The 12,229-nt window shown below is 46.5% G+C and overlaps 1 protein-coding gene across 1 annotated transcript in view; it reads right to left on the bottom strand.

The window, feature by feature from the left end:
- Positions 1 to 11,471, bottom strand: part of B3GALT5 (UDP-Gal:betaGlcNAc beta 1,3-galactosyltransferase, polypeptide 5) — a 103,742-nt gene extending 92,271 nt beyond the window's left edge. The window contains exon 1 of the mRNA XM_011954049.1: positions 11,403 to 11,471. The gene's annotated coding sequence lies outside the window, so the exon portion shown is untranslated. The remainder of the gene's footprint in view (positions 1 to 11,402) is intronic.
- Between the last annotated feature and the right edge of the window lie 758 nt (positions 11,472 to 12,229).

The following is a 12,229-nucleotide window of genomic DNA, read 5'->3' as shown; positions in this document are numbered from 1 at the left end:
GCTTGGACCACAGAAGCAGCAGGGAAGACAGGAAGAGGCAGTCAGATTCGGAAGTATTTTGGAGGGCCACTCAACATTTCCTCATTGATTCACTGAGCCAAGATCATGCCAGTGCCCTCCAGCCTGGGTGACAAAGTGAGACTCTATAAAAAAAAAAAAAAAAAATCATTCCAGATAGAGTGTAAGGGAAGATGGGAAAGCAATGAGAAGGTACTGAAAATATCTAGGAAAAGCAAAGAGGCTTGGACCACAGAAGCAGCAGGGAAGACAGGAAGAGGCAGTCAGATTCGGAAGTATTTTGGAGGGCCACTCAACATTTCCTCATTGATTCACTGTGAGGTGTGAGAAAAAGAGAGGCGTCCAGAGGACTTTCAGTGTTTTTGGCCTGAGCAGTTACAGGTGTAGAGCCGCCACTGAAGTGGAGAGAGCAGGTTGGAGGGAGACCACAGGTTCCGTCCTGGACGCGTTCGGTTTGTGTACCGGCCATCCCAGCAGAGGGGTCGGGCCGCACGCTGGATCAAGGCGTCCAGAGTTCAGGCGAGAAGAGAAGTGGAGATGCAAATGTGTGAGTCATGTGCATGTCATTTGTATCCACAGCCATGAGCTTGGAAGAGAGGAAGCAGGTGTAGACAGAGAAGAGAAGAAGTCCCAGGACAGGGACCCAGGCAGGACAGCAAAGGAGAAAAAAAAAAAAAAAAGGCAGAAAGCAGCTGGAGAGGCAGGAGGGAAACCTGGAGCGGGAGACCACGGAAGGCCGGGAAGCAGGCAGAGGAAGGAGAGTGAGCCGCGCCAGGCGCTGCTGATGGCTCGGGGAAGCCAAAGGCTGAAGTTTCATCGCTGCAGCTTGGTGAAGGGGAGCTGATCGATGACAGTGACAAGAGCAGTTTGGGGAGAGGGGTGAGAAAACCCAATTACAATAACTTCAGATTAGAATATCACCTTTGCAACATTTCCATAAATCTAAGATTATTCTGAAACAAACATTTTCCTTAATAAAATAGAACAAGAGGAGAGGAACTAGGAACCGGAAGTAAGGACGATTCTCTCAGAGGTTTTCTGTAAAAGGGGGCAGAGAAATAGGCAATAGCTAAGGAGGAGAGTGGGATCAACAGAAGATTTTTTTTTAAGGTAGAAGAAATAAAAACATGTTTGTGCACTTATGAGCCAGGAAAGAGAGAGAAATGATGATGTAGGAGAGGGAGGGGAGGCTTACGCAGCAGCACACCTTTCAATAGGCAATGGGGGACAGGTCCTAGGCGCAAGCAGGAGAACTTCCCCGCTTTAGGAGCTTGGGCAGTTCATCTCTATTGCAGCAGAAGGGAACGTGGAGGATATAAATGCAGACACAGGTGGGTGGATAGGTGCAGTGGGAGTTTGGAAACGTTCTCTTTCATGTCTTTAGTGAAGAAGGAAGCAAGATCACCAGCTGAGAGGGGAAGAAGGAGAGGATGGTGGGAAGCTGAGAAGAAGGGAACCTCTTGGCATCTTCACCTAGGAGAGTGGAAAAAGCCAGTGCGTTGGGAATACACAGCACCGCGGGCTTGCAGGGGAGTGCAGGTGCCCACTTGATGATGTCGGTCATTCGTGTAAGTGGGACCAGTGGGTGCGGTTGTGTTTTTCTCTAGCCCCATTCTGTTAAATCGGCATGAATGAGGAGCGCACATGGCAAATTGCAGTAGGCAAATTGCAGTGCATCAGCACCACGACCTGAGCAAGCAAGAGCAATAAAATAACATGTGCAATGAAGCGAGCAGCAACAGGGAGCTGGAAACATGGCAGCAAGTGACTATCGTGTGTGACCAGGACATTCAACTAAGTGAGCAGGAATGAGGACAGGCTGCAGGGCCCACAGGGAAAGGACAGGGGAGAGGGGTCCATGAGTTTTGTGCAGGTTGCTGAAGTGTCCGAGGATTGGCAGAGTTCGGGCAGTAGACAGAGCAGAGTGGCAAGGCCAGGAGGTGGTGGGCAGGGAGTGGAGATGTCCAGCTAGGATTACAGAGACATTCTACTAACTGGTAATGACAAAGCCCAGGGCAATGCTAGAAAGTTCCAGTAGAACTATCTGTGATGATGAAAATGTCCAATATCTGCATTAGCCAACATGGCAGCTGCTAGCCACAGACACTTGAAATGTGGCTAATGCAACTAAGAAATCAAATGTTTACTTATTCTTGATTGTGACTAATTTAAATGTATATAGCCACTAGTGGTTAGTGGCTACCATATTGGACAGCACATGTCTAAGGTATAATAAACCATAAGAGTGAGGCACTTGGGTTGCAGGCAGGAGAGGATGTGTATAGGACAAAATCATTGGGAGAGAGAGATTCAGGGAACTGGAAAGTTCCTTGTTGGAAGAATCAACCACATGGACTAAAATCATGCACAACTAAGGCTGGATGGTGACGGAGAGAGTGACAGGGAACCAGGAGCCCCAATCACTGAGAAGTGAGCAGTCAGCAGATGGCTGCAGCCAGGGGGAGAGAGGGATGCGATCTGATGAGATGAGATAAAGCTGAGGCATTTAGAGAGGTCCAGAAGGGATGAGAAGCAGCAGGAGGGACCCCTGCCCCACCTCCAGGTCCAACAGAGTATATTCTAGAAGGAACAGTGGAAAGGCCCAAGGGTTTGGGCAGGAATGAGAAATGCAGTGAAATACTCAGACACTGTGGGGATCCGGAAGGAGCCGATGAGGAACCACCTAGAATTCCAGGGCATCCGTGGTGACTGCCACGCATGTGAGTGAGAGGCACACAGAGGCGAGCTGTGGTGGACACAGGGCTAGTGCGTGTGTTGACACTGGTTGCTGGGACCTGGGAGGGGATCTGGATTCCCTCAAACCCCTGCCAAGGGAGGCCTTCCCCACAGCTGCCACGCCTCTCTCCAGAGCCTCACTGAAATCCTTCTTGGTGGAGGGTAGGAGACTGGGAGAGGTGCATTCCCCGCTAGGCATGGGAACGCTTTACTTCAAGCACTCAGGGCACATTCTAGATCCTTGTTAATAGGTGCGAAGATGTCAGGAATCCACGAAAGATGCCACTTAGATGGGTGAAAACCAGAATAAAGACGTCATTCTCCCTGCATTAAGATATAAATGCAATCCAGTTGCAATAAAATTACAGGCGAGTGTTTTGAGAAATTCAGTAAACTTATTTTAATTTTACCATGGAAGAAGAAAGGTCTATGAACAGCTAGGTTGGACCGGGTGTGGTGGCTCATGCCTGTAACCCCAGCACTTTGGGAGGCCAAGGCAGGCAGATCACCTGAGATCAGGAGTTCAAGGTCAGCCTGGCCAACATGGTGAAACACCGTCTCGACTAAAAATATAAAAGTCAGCCCGATATGGTGGCGTGTGCCTGTAATCCCAGCTACTCAGGAGGCTGAGCCAGGAGAATCACTTGAACTCAGGAGGTGGAGGCTGCAGTGAGCTGAGATCATACCACTGCACTCCAGCCTGGGCAACAGAGCAAGATCCTGTCTCACACACATACAAAAATTGGCTGGGCATGGTGGTGCACACCTGTGGTCCCAGCTACTTGGGAGGCTGAGGTGAGAAAGATCCCTTGAGCTCCAGAGATCGAGGCTGCAGTGAGCCATGATTGCACCACTGTGCTCCAGTCTTGGAGACAGAGCAAGGCCCTGTCTCAAAAAGAAAAAGAAAAAAAAAAAAAAGCGGAGTAAAGCAGGCTTGTTCTGCTAGGCATTAAAACACATCTCAAAGTTATGGTAATGAAAAGACAGCATGCAAGCTGCACAAAGTAGAAACTATATCCAGGAGACAGAATAGAGAGTATCGAGTGAAACCTGTGTCTGAAAAGGATTTAACATATAGTAAAGGGAAACAAAACTCAATAAGGAAAAGAGGACAATGGTTAGTAGATAGTGCTGGAGACACCATGACTGTATCAATCAAAACATGACTGAATCTCTACCTAACACAGAAATCATCGTGCGCTGCAGATGAATGCAACACCTGCCTGGGGAAGGTAAAAGGGTGAGGATAACAGAAAGACATAAGAGAATATCTTTAAGATTTGCAGGTAGGGTAGGACTTCTTAAAACTTCCAATGTACAGAAATATTAATAAATTTGACTGTATGAAAATGAAGGAGTTTTGTTCCAAATGGTCACCCCAGAGACAAAAATAAATACATGACAGACAGGGAGAAGATTTTGCAACAGATAAAATCTACCAGACAAAAAACAGAAATGTAGAACCAAAAAACGCCACAAACCAACAAGAAAATCCCAGCAGCTCTAATAGTCAAATGAGTACCAGCAGTTTACTGAAATGCAGCCAGATGAAAGGCCGCCTGCACTGGGGGAAATGATGGCCATCATCAATAGGCAGAGAAATGCAAATTAATACCCTGGAAAATCACTTTCCACTTATTAGCCTGGCACAAACTCAGCAGCTGATGCCAAGCGCTGGCAGAGATGGAAGGACACTGGAACTGTGCCCACTGGTGGGAGGGGAGGCTGGGCACAGTCGGGCCCAGCTCACCAATTAGGCCTCAGCACCCCAGGGCCTGGCATTTCTGATTCCAGGCAGAGAAATGTCCACATGGCCCCTTGTGGAGACACGTTTGAGAATACTTGTCACAGCTTTATTTGTAGGACAGAGAGCTGGAAGCACTCTGCCTCCACCACTGGAAGAAAGGAAGGTGAAATGATTTCCTCCTGCAGAACCGGGAAGTACCTGGCCGCTAAGAGAAGGGATGGCTTACAGAAAATAAGAGACAGAGAGATTTACAACAAGAATTTTGTGAGTGTTTTTTAAATAACTACAAAACAATGATATCTGTTTTTTAGGAACACATAACAAAATGCTATCCATTAAACCCAAGGGGAGGGGAAGGGGGACAGTGCAGAGCCCAGGTCAAAGGAACGAACTGCCCGGGCTTGGCCCTGACACCACACACAACTCAGCAAGCTCCTCCAGCTGGAGGCCACGGTGGAATCCACCTCAACACTTGTAAGTGGGAAACAAACAGTGAGTGTGCATAAAGCCCTTAGAACAGCATCTGGTCTGAAAGCGACACTGGAAGCGTTGGGTAATTGTTGTTGCTGTTATAAAAGGAAAAGAACCAAACAAGTGAGAGTCCTTGCATGAAGCCACACTGAAAATGTGCCAAGAAGCGAGCACTGTGAACAGCTCAGCCCTCTGAACCTGATTTCCAAGCAGGAATGAGAGAGAGATGGAGAGGGAGGGAGGAGGGAGAGAGGGAGGAAGGGAGGAGAAAGGAGGGAGAGGGGAAAGAGGGAGAAAAGAGAGAGAAGGAAGGAGAGGGAAGGAGAGAGGGAGGCAGAGAAAGAGGGAGAGAGAAGAAGGGAAGAGAAAAAGGAGGGAGGGAAAGGGGAAGGTAAAGATGGAGAGGGAGGAAGTGGAGAGGGAGGAGGAGGTCTTAAATGGGGGTGGAGAAGAGGATGCCACTCTAAAGGTCTCCTGCAGCTCCAGGAACTAATACTTTCGTCTTGATTGCTGCTCTCCAGGAAGAGTCACAATGGGTCACATGCCCTGGCAACAGGCAATTTTGATTATTCACCGGACAGTAGCCCAGCAGTTGTCTCTTACTAGAAGAGCTCAGGGCGATCTGTCTCGGGATGTGGCAGTGTCTGCAGACCTACCTAAAACTGCCACAGAGTATGGCATTTTCCACAACATCCTCTTATCCTTTGCCAAAGTTGGCAAATACCGTAAGTTCCTCAGTGGAAGCTTGGTGGGTATTGCTAGAAGCTGTGCCAATGTGCAGTCATGGCAGGTGGTGCTGAGCCACGGGTTCCTTGTCTTGCAAGAGCGGTGCCACCTACAGAAGAGAATGTTCCACAATCTGACACTCAAATGACAAAGAGCCGGAGGCAGTATCTTTCCAGGTTCCTCCCCAAGATTCCCCCGGTATCTGCACCTTGTTTTCTGCCCTAGGAAGCTTGCTTTCTTGGGGGCTGGGTTGGCCACACTCATATTCCTAGCGATCCAGAGGATCCCTTGCTCCATGATTTCAAAATTAACTCAGCAAAGGGGAGCCCCAGCAGGGGACTGGAAGGCAGAACAGTAAAATCTCTGCCTTATTCCCTTGACCACCTCCTATAGGGTGGCTGTGGTCACTGCCCCATTGAGGCACCTTCGCTAGAGACTCTCTCCTTCCCTGTCCCTTTGCTCACTTCCTCCCTCCCATCCCTTTGGTTTGAGGTATGGTAACAGCTGTTCCACCACCCTCCCTTTCCCTATTACCACACAACCCTGGTAGTTTCCCTACACCTTTGTACCTGGTGCCTTTATTAAGCCTTTCTTGGGTTTCCCTAATTTGAGTGTGGTTTTCCTGCCTGCTGGGACACTGATTCTGGGGCCCTGTCATTATGATAAGATCCAATTATGTCTGCTTCTATTCCTGGGCCCCGATACAGGCTTATTTCATGCCATCTTTTTAAAGAGCCACTTATATCCCCAGTCATGTTCATTATATATGCTGTGCTGAAGTCTGTTCTCAGTTCTTAAGATTTTCAAAGTTATCCTTGACTTTCCAAGTACTGCACCAAACACTCCAAAGGCATTTCCTAATTTAATTCACACAACACCAATAATAGATGACGTTGCCACCATCATTTTATAGATGAAGACTTTGAGACTTTCGGCTAAGATCTCACAGCCAATTAAGGATCTGCTTATCTTTGGGAAGTTACCAAGAATCTTTGATCAAGATCCTTATGGATTTTGCATCATCATTTTGGGGGACGTTCTGTTGGTGGTAAGTTTCCTCTCAAAGTGGCTCAAGGAGCTTGTAGATTGAAAATGAGTCAACATCTACTTAAAGGGTTTTTTTCTTTTTTCTTTTCTTTTTTTTTTTTTTTTTTTTGAGACAGAGTCTCACTCTGTCACCCAGGCTGGAGTGCAGACTCCGGATTTCCACTCACTGCAAGCTCTGCCTCCCAGGTTCATGCCATTCTCCTGCCTTAGCCTCCCAAGTAGCTGGGACTACAGGCGCCCACCACCACGCCCAGCTAATTTTTTGTATTTTTGGTAGAGACGGGGTTTCACCATGTTACCCAGGATGATCTCGATCTCCTGACCTCGGGATCCGCCAGCCTTGGCCTCCCAAAGTGCTGGGATTACAGGCGTGAGCCACCATGCCCGGCCAACGTCTACTTAAAGTTTTAAGATCATTTACCTTAGCCAAAGGGGCAGGAAAAGAGAGCCAGAGACAGAGTAAACTTTGTAGTGATTGAGTAATGTCTCCCCAAAATTCAAGTCCACCTGGAATCAGAACGTGACCTTACTGGGGAAACAAGGTCACTGCAGATATAATTAAGTTAAAGATCTTGAGATGAGATGTCCAAGTTTTAGGGTGGGCTGCTGGACACCAACCCTATGGCTGGCGTCCTTGTAAGAGGAGATGAGGAGACACAAAGACCAGAGGAGAAGGCCGTGTGGGAATGGAGGCACAGGCTAGAGTGAGGCTGCCACAAGCTGAGGAGTAACTGGGGTCACCAGAAGCTGGAAGAGGCCAGGGAGGATCCTCCCTAGAACCTTCGGTGAGTTGCAGCTCTGCCAATACCTCGATGGCAGATTTCTGCCCTCCAGAATTGTGAGAGAACACATTTTAGCTGTTTTAAGTCACCAAGTTTATGGTAGTTTTTTACCTAGGAAACTAATACAGTTGGATTAAACAACCTGGAGACAGGAGCCTTATTTGAACCATCATAGAAACATTTTATCGCCTAAAGCAAACAATCAATCCAAAAGAATAATACAAGATAAAGAAAACATCGGTGATTATCTAGCAAATGCATATGGTGTGTTAAATTATTACTTCTAAAGACTGGGGAAAAAATGAGAGGAGAAAGGGGGTTTTTATTGTTTGTGCCATTTCGATTTTTTTTTTTTACCATGAACATATATTACATTTTTGGCTTGTCGTCACATGTGTCTCCAGTTAACTGGTGTTTTCTGAGTGTGGTGTGACTTGCCCCTGCCCTGTAGCTTTTGTTGCTGCATGACTGAGAGAGAGAGAGAGTCAGAGACACAGAGAAGGGCAGGAAAAGAGAGACAGAGCAGAATGAATCGGCAAATGCCTCTCTAGCCCCAGCCAGCTTTGTAGAGGTGCCATGGTCCTGTCACTAGGACCTCTGAAGTCATCAGGAACCTAATGACCCTCAATACAGCTGGTTGTTTTCCCCAAGTATGCTGCCCAGGGCGATTCTTCAGTTGATGTGGCCTTTAGGATGGGGGACAGGATGCCTACAGCCCAGAATCTCACAGCTCTACCCATGCCAGCCCATAGGGAACTCATGCAATTCAGAGCTACAGGCAGGAGTGGGCAATGGAGGGGCAGCACTTGCCTTAAGGCAATTAGAGGCTCCCAAATCCCACTAGGAACCACTTATGCCCAGTTTGAACTGAAGACTTTCTAGGCACCGTAAACTGTGTGAGACACTTTGGGTGTCTCTTCGTAGAATCCTCATATCACCCCCATTGGGTTCAGTACTAATATTCTCCACAGCTCTCTTGATGACACCAAGTGTATTAGTCCATTTTCACACTGCTATAAAGAAACACCTGAGATTAGCGAATTGATAAAGAAAGGAGGTTTTATTGGCTCACTATCCTGCAGCATACAGGAAACATAGCTGCATCTGCTCAGCTTCTGGGGAGGCCTCAGGAAACTTACAATCATGGTGGACGGCAAGGGGGAAGAAGGCACTTCTTACATGGCCAGAGCAGGAGGAAGAGAGAGCAAGGGGGCAGGTGCCACACACTTTAAAAACAACCAGATCTCATAAGAACTGAATCCCGAAGACAGCATTACAGGGGTGGTGCTAAACCATTCATGAGTGACTGCCCCTATGATCCGATCACCTCCCACCAGGCCCCACCTTCAATATTGGGGATTACAATTTGACATGAGATTTGGGCAGGGCCACAGACTCAAACCATATCACCAAGTCTTGCTCAAGGTAACGCAGCCATTAAGCAGAAGAGCTGGGAGGTGAACTCTGCCCTTTCTCCTGTGCACTGGAGCCTGAGGCACAAAACCACACAAGGCCCTGGCCAGTCTCACCCTTGTGACTTCAGGAAACAAAAGACAAGCCATCCACTAGAAGTGATGACCTTCAACCGTTTTCGTTCTTAACTTGAGGAACCTCAGGGTGCCCTGCTGGCAAAGAATCCCAGAGGCTTCAGGGCCCAGGTGGGGAAGAAATTCTTTGCCTGTGGCTGATTCTCCTTGCCGTTCCCTTTTCCCCATCCAGACCCCCAGCAGGCAGCTGCTAAGGAACACTACTCACCTCCAGCAAGGACTGCCAGGGTACGGCACCTCCACATGCATTCCTAATCCTCAGCTGCAGGAAAAAGCATAAGTGTCCGTCCCCAGAGCAGGAGGCTCTCTACGAAGCAGGATGGCTGGCCAGTCCCACCCACAGTGAGTCCTGTGGTGACCATTATGATAATAGGAGTTAAGAAGAAATCACTTCGGCAGATAGCAAGGGTATCTGCCTTGGTAAGGTTTTTCTTTTTAATGAAAAGCAGCCCTGAATTACTTTCCTTTCTAACGAAGAGCATCCTGTAAAATCAAGCTGCAGACATAGATACCTGCATTGTGCCAATCATGTTCAAGATGGCGGCTCCATCTTCCCATCTCTTTGTCAGCCACATGTAATGTGAGGAGCAGACAAGATGGCACCGATCACCTGGAAAGCTCACTTGCATAAGATGAGGGTGGGGCAACCAGCCATCCCCCCGTGCTATGTAAACATCATACTTGATGTAACCAATCTGTGAGCCCTATATTAATCAGACACTGCCTCCTCAAACTGGACTATGAAACCCGGTGCATTCACCAACAGCCAGTCCTTTCCGCTTGGAGATCCCTTTTTCTATGGAGAGAGCTGTTTCTCTCTCTTCTCTTCTGCTGTTAAACCTTGGCTCCTAAACTCCTCGTGTGTGTCCATCTCCTAAATTTTCCTGGCACACGACAATGAACCCCAGGGTATATACCCCAGACAACATAGCCGCTCCAGCTATAGTCCAGAAGTTGAAACTAACATCTTGAGTAACTTCAAACCCAAGTCAAGAGTTAGGCTAACTCTCACTGTACACTTCCATAGACACATTCTCTACTGTAGTAATACTTTCCAAAACATAGGCACATGGCCTGATTAGCTTAGCCATAGTTGAGCCATCAAGGGTAGACCTAGGAATATAAAACAGGGTTGAACCCTGACTGGTCACAGTGCTAAGTACACTGCATACATTTTCTCATCCAATTCTCACAACATTCTAAGGTACTATTTTTATCCCAATTTTAGAACTGAAGAATCACCCAAAAAGAGGTTGAGTCCTTCAACCAGAATTACTGTATTAGTCCATTTTCACGCTGCTGATTAACACATACCAAGACTGAACAATTTACTAAAGAAAGAGGTTTAATGGACTCACAATTCCACGTGGCTGGGGAGACCTCACAATCATGGGGGAAGGCAAAAGGCACGTCTTACATGGCAGCAGCAAGAGAAAATGAGAGAGAAGCGAAAGCAGAAACCCCTTATAAAACCATCAGCTCTTGTGAGACTTATTCACTACCACGAGAACATTATGGGGCAAACCACCCCCATGATTCAATTATTTCCCACCGGGTCCCTCCCACAACACGTGGGAATTATGGGAGTACAATTTAAGATGAGATTTGGGTGGGGACACACAGCCAAACCATATCAATTACGTATCTGGAAAATAAGAAAACCAAGATCTAACTGAAAAGCCTAGAATTCTACCCCTCTCACCTCCAATGCAGATGTTGTTGTAAATCAAAATGAACTGGAATTCAGGCACATTTTCACTGTCACTAAAATTTCCAAATCAAACACTCCTCTTTTTCTAGAATTCAAAATTATACCTTTTTTCAGGTTAAATACTTCTAGTCCTATTTTATTAATTTGGAGTATATTTTCTCTTGAATTTATAACACACTGATTATTTTTCAGTTGGCAATAAATACCCTTCCTAAAGTGACCACAGTAGACAACTTTGGAAACCATGCCTTACGAACGACAAGCCCGTTTAAATCCCACTTCATTCCTGAGTGGGAAATCCCACTAAGCCAGCAACTAATGGAAGTATAATGTTCTAATAGTTGGGTTATTTTAAAACAAACTCTGTAGAAAGGATGGCTTTCATAATCCCTTTTAGATGCTCGAGACAGCTTTGGTACCGTCACAGAATGAGAAATGTTTAAAGACCATGTTCAAATGATTTGCACGACGAGCATTAAATGTGTTTCTGCAGGAGCATGTCAAATGAAGCAACGGTACGGTTTTGGAGAGCAGGCCTGAATTACATTCATCGGGTTTGCTAGCACACTGCATTCATCTGTTCATAAAATAATTAACGTGTGAAGGGTAAGACTCACATTTTTCCCTCCCGGGTCTTCGGGCTGAAGGTTTGTCTTAGCCACCATCACAACCAGCAGCTTTCCTGTGCCCAGTTGAACACAGAAAAGGCTTTGTCGTAGGAATTAGCCTCCCAGCCTGAGGGCCTTGGGCTCTCAGAGCCACTTCATTGATGGCAATGCTGTTGCCATAGTTACCAGGCTCACCCTCCACAGTTTGCCTCTTCACCACCCCACAAAAGCTTTGGAAGAAAATAAAACTTAAAGTTGAGCCATAGGCTAATACATGAGCCAATACTGTTACTTGTTAATGTTAAATATTTAAAAAATCATTTTGGAAGAGAAAAAAATAGAAAACAGGTCTTTGGAAAGCCATCTGTAATTTCTCAACTATTTGGATTTTTAACAGCTCACCAGAGAAAATAGGTGCTTTCCAAGCTTACAGACATTGCTTTAAAATGGACTTTTTTCTTTGTTTTGAGCCACACTGTTTGTGTTGGTTTTATTCTTGGATTAAAACAATTGTGACAGTCAGACATCAGAGAATAATTCATCTTGGTCCCAGTATTTCAGAGCCTCCCAACCATCATGCATAGAGCATGGCTTTGGGAAATGGAATTTTTGCTTTTCCATAAATGTCTTTACAATGTATCTATTTCATGTCTTGATGGGACTTCCCACCAGGAAATTTTATGACAAGTTACTTCCATAAGAAAAATAAAAATCTGGCCAGGTGTAGTGGCTCACGCCTGTAATCCCAACACTTCAGGAGGCTAAGGTGGGAGGATCATTTGAGCTCAGGAGTTTGAGACCAGCCTGGGCAAAAGGGTGAAACTCCGTCTCTACAA

The sequence above is a fragment of the Colobus angolensis genome, unplaced genomic scaffold (genome assembly GCF_000951035.1).
Source record: "Colobus angolensis palliatus isolate OR3802 unplaced genomic scaffold, Cang.pa_1.0 Scaffold38, whole genome shotgun sequence".
Classification (NCBI taxonomy): domain Eukaryota; kingdom Metazoa; phylum Chordata; class Mammalia; order Primates; family Cercopithecidae; genus Colobus; species Colobus angolensis.
Note: the sequence above shows the minus strand (reverse complement) of the source record. Positions and strands in the feature narration are given on the sequence as shown.